This window comes from Montipora capricornis, unplaced genomic scaffold (genome assembly GCF_036669925.1).
Source record: "Montipora capricornis isolate CH-2021 unplaced genomic scaffold, ASM3666992v2 scaffold_436, whole genome shotgun sequence".
In the NCBI taxonomy this organism is placed as follows: domain Eukaryota; kingdom Metazoa; phylum Cnidaria; class Anthozoa; order Scleractinia; family Acroporidae; genus Montipora; species Montipora capricornis.
Genome location: NW_027180169.1, coordinates 77,501 through 82,500, shown reverse-complemented (window position 1 = coordinate 82,500; position 5,000 = coordinate 77,501). Strand labels below are relative to the sequence as shown.

General features: G+C 39.5%; 1 pseudogene; it reads right to left on the bottom strand.

Annotated features, from left to right (window-relative positions):
• Positions 1–143: 143 nt before the first annotated feature.
• LOC138035906 (N-acetyllactosaminide beta-1,6-N-acetylglucosaminyl-transferase-like) lies at positions 144–2,226 on the bottom strand (annotated as a pseudogene).
• Between the last annotated feature and the right edge of the window lie 2,774 nt (positions 2,227–5,000).

The following is a 5,000-nucleotide window of genomic DNA, read 5'->3' as shown; positions in this document are numbered from 1 at the left end:
AATAGCAATTGTGATTAATTCCTGGTCTTCTTTTTGCGCGCTTCACCACAGCTGCAGCTTTTTGCTTTTTTCTTTTTCTTATTGGTTCACTTAAATGTGTTCGTCTTTTGTGATTGGACAAAGAAAAAGTGTTCGTTTCAGTGTTACCGAAGGTAACCCAAAATTTGCTTAAGACAAACTAGCTCATTAATTTAAAATAGTACCTGGCCATACCTTCTCATCGAGCGTGCTAAGGCCAAACATTTAACAATATCATCCCTGTGGTCAAATGGTATCTTGTTCACGAAGATTTTCTTGCGAAACTTGGCACCCAGTACCCAGTTTAGGTCTCGTGTCGTCAGCCAGCACACTTCCCGGACCCATTGCCCACAACAAACATCACCTGTATATTCCCAACTCACAGCGCGCATTATCCACTCCGGCTGGCTACCATAGATACCACCTGGGAATCCCGGATGTTGGTGAAGGGATGAGTAGAATGCTTCGTCAGGGATGCTAGTGTCATTGAGCCAGGATAAAAAATCAATCGCTACTTTATCATGAAGAACATAATTCGCGGCTTCTCGTGTGAGTGCCACAAAAGTGGACCCTTTCTTGATGCGAATTCCCCATGGTGGAGGACGCTTCATAACGTTCGTCCTTCGCCATGAGTATCTCGCATGAAACTGGCCTCCTTCCACCTTGTCAGCTCTATAGGAATACATATATCGATGCCAATATTTGATTGGAACAGCAAAACTCTCGATGTTGTTGGAACCATTCAGATTGGCTAGCGCTCGCACAATTTCGGCATTATTGTAACTCTTGCCCAGTAACATGCATAAAATATTTCCATTTTACTGAGCTCTTCATTAAATCCCCTAGACAGTTAATTTGCGCGTGAAGAATGCTAACATGAGACCATATCACGTCGACAGTTTTATTAGTCAGAAAAACGTTGTCAAGGCAAGCAGTCATGGCTCGTATTGCTTTGCGAAATGCTTCAGATGATTTGATATCCACGTGTATGCAGTAAATATTCTGAGGCATATAGACAGCTTGTAAAACCTTCTCTACAAGATTTGCGTTTGTGTATACAACCATTGCATAAGCAATGGGGAAGTCTTCTTCTTCTTGCGTGGGAGAGGGATGAGGAAAAAAATCCTCTTTTACATCATTGCACTCTTTTTCTTCATAACGAAAATACACTTGTGTATCTGTTGGTTTGTTATCGGCGCAAAACCAATCTTCGAAGTTGGGAAAGAAACACCAAGAATTTTTGCTAATGATCTGCTCGCATTCCGACCACGTTGTGGGTTCCTGTGGAGGAGAGAAAAAAACATGTAGAAACTGTACATATTAACACGGGCAGCTGTACTGATGTTTCAACAGTTTCCCGGGTTCTGTGTCCTGTGAGGATTGAGTTGGTTTGTTCTTTTAGCTCTCTCTTTTCAGGTAAATTTGAAAGACGTAGGGCCGTGCTTTTTTCTTGAAAGAGGCAAAACAGCCAAAATTTGACCTCGTAGTTCTATCATATGGTTTATGCTCTTTGGTTTTGCTTGTTTCCTGCTAATACGTAGGCTTGCAGCTTAAATATATATTATTCGGGAGCTAAACCCTACTGCCAACGCAGGATTAACTACCTCTTGATTTAACAATTAGACAGCCTCCAGTAGTCCGATTAGAAGCCCATCGAATCCGCAGAGCGCTCTCTTATCGGGTCATAAGGAGGCTTTAAGAACTATAATTTGTCAGCAACTGATTGTCTGAAGTATACGAATTGAATTTAGAAACTCGTTTTTGCACACGATGTGGAATTCGTAGATAGATTTCAAGGTCGGTATTTGGAGCGAGTTTTGTCGAGCCGTAGTTTGCTTACTTTGACGAGACGACATTTTAGATAATAATCAAGGGCGTTCCGAATTTTGCAGTCAAGCGAAAAGACACCTTGAAGAAACGGTTGGAGAACACTGTTACTTAAATGGAATCTCCTTCGGCGGACCACGCACCCAAGAACCTTTTTCGTATTATAATTTATTAGGGAAAAGCAGTACCTTTCTGTTATTCTTGACGTACTGGCACACCTGTGTGCAAACAATGTAAGTTCCGACGAAGAACAGTCACAGAAAAGATAAAAATCTTCCCATGTTTCTCCTCTTGCAGCCTTTGGGAATACTTTTCTTGAGTTCTGCAAAGGAAGGAATATGCCAAAACAAATTGGTTGAGAGAAGAACCGATAACGGACATAGTAAGAATCAATAATAAAAGAATTAATGACGTGGTATGTTGCCTAATAATTATACATTTAACACCATAACTACCATGAGTACTAGTTTACCTAAACGGTAGAAACGTTGCTGAGGGGAAGGGAGTTGTTCAAGTATGCTTCTAATAATTTTACGACGGTTCCCGCGTGGAATTGAGGGGAGATTTTAATAAGCCTTGAGCAGGGACGGTACAAAACGTGGACCCACAAATGGTCCCCCAACTGGACCTCCGAGAAGAAAGAAAACAGTAAATGGTTTTCACAGTGAGGTCATTACATTCTAAAATCAAAATAAGAAGATCTTTGAATTTCTTTCTAAAGGAAGTGGAAGATGACGTAGAAATAAATCTTTTTTCAAGTTTCCAGTTCCGTGACGTCTTTCTTTTCTAAAATACAGCATTTTGAATTTCCCAAATGTCACCTCGCGTGACACCACGATACAACGCTACTTGGTTGAAAAATCATGTTTATCCCTATGAATCTCAGCAGTTTGAGCCTTTCAAGTACATAAGGAGGTGTATTCATACACATGTATTTTATTTCATGAGCGAGAACTAAGCCCTTTCATCGCAAAATGAACTCCAGTTTTCGTGGACCACATGGCGTCACCAGACAAAACTCTACAAAGTTGCGTGAAACGCTTCGACAAATAACTCAGAAACGATGAACTGCACAGACCTGAGAATTGGAACGGTGGTTTAAAGATTTGTTTTCTACAACAATCCAAGTTCTTGACCTTTTTCATTGAACGATTTCGAATTAACTTTTTTTTGTTGTGTGACGTTGTTCACTATCTGTAGTGCAATAATTAAATAGGTGATTATTGAAAACTCTCTGCGTTGATTGGTTGCTCTTGAGGTGATTATTACACGGTAATCACCTAAGCGTTTTTTTCCAAAATGGCCGCAAGCCGTTTTGTCGAGGCGAATAACAACATCGACTTTGTCTCGGTTATTATTCGCCGTTAAATATGAATATGAGAAATAAGCCCAAAGTGTGTACGAACGCTGTGCTCAGATAATTAACACCATGATAAAATAAATACCAGCATTTACAATAAGGTAAAGTCGAAGATATATTACTCCAAGAGATCATTTTCATGTGACTTGACATTTCGAATCGCCATAAGAGCTAACTTTATCAGATGTTTGTCACATCTACAACGACGATCTGGATATACAAATGAATGCTTGCTCATCTTCAACAAAGTCTAGTTGCTGTCTTCATCTTTTTTGCCAACGCCCAGAAGCTGGAATGAAGAGTTTACAGCGTTTGGAATCAGGGTACTAGTCTCCTAGATCCTGTTGAAAATCGTATCCAACAACACCATTAATTCTCTTTTGGCTCACTACCTACTGCCCTCAGCATTTCACTTGCCATTTGCAACTTCTACTATATAAAATATAATCTCGGCCAATACTGCAGAGCGACTCCACCAAATACAAGAATAGATTTTCTTCCAATTAGCTGCCGCTAGAATGCAGTATTTCCTTCTCAAAATCCCAATTTCATTATGGTTGTGAACTGAATGGCTACTCCAAAATAAGGTGAGACACTTAGTTTCGGGTATATAAATTAACAAACGATCTTTCTAAAGTTTTATTAAGTTTAAATATGGTGTCACCAGAACAATTTATGAAATCTAACCATTTCGTGTCGGCGCTTACACCTAATCAATAGAGATCAGTGCCTAACCCAGAAGTTATTCTCTGCCTAAAAAGAGTGCTGTTTATCTGCCAAAGTGGGTTAACACCGAGGTTGTTAGGTATTGCCTCGTAACGTCACCGAATGTTACACGATTGCTTCTCTGTTTGCCCAGTATCTACTGCTCGCAGCATTTCACTTGCCATTTGCAACTTCTACTATATAAAATAACATAATCTCGGCCAATACCGCAGAGCGATTCCGCCCAATACAATAATATATTTTCTTCCAATTAGCCGCCGATAGAATGCGGTATTGCCTTGTCAAAATCCAAATTTTTTTATGGCTGTGAAAAGAATGGATACTCCAAAATAAGGTGAAACACTTAGTCTCGTGTATATAAATTACCAAACGATCTTTCTAAAGTTTTACTAAGTTTAAATATGGTGTCACCAGAACAATTTATGAAATCTAATCATTTCGTGTCGGCGCTCTACCTAATCACTAGAGATCAGTGCCTAACCTAGAAGGTATTCGAATTCTCTGCCTAAAAGAAGTGCGTTTTATCTGTCAAACGGGTTAACACCGAGGTTGGCAGGTATTGCCAAGTAACGTCACCGAATGCCGCACATGTATATGTGTCGCGAAGTGTCTCACCTTCTTTTGGAGTATCCAATCTATTCATAACCATTTCTTAAAAGAATAAATGAAGCGTTATTATTGTGACGTCACAGTCTCGCTTCTATCTGATTTCGTTTTCACTTTACGTCTTAGGCATTGTTTTTCTTTCGTTATACAGATAACTGTAAATGTTATGGGCCCGGTAATCTTGAATTTAAAGCCCGATTGCTGTATAGAAGTTGAGTGGTCGTTGAAAATATGTCGGGGTCTTTTTATAGGTACCATGGAGCGCATTTTATTTCTGGTTAATTAATGTAGTTTGTTCATGAGGTGGATTTGTTTTGGTTTTCGTAATATGTTGTAGGTGTAAGCAAATGTGAAGAAATCATGGCAGAAGCAAAGACGGGTACGATTGCATTGTTGAACGAGTGCAATTATGGATGGTCTTTCATATACGGGATCCGAAATTATTAATGTTCGTGAAACAAAA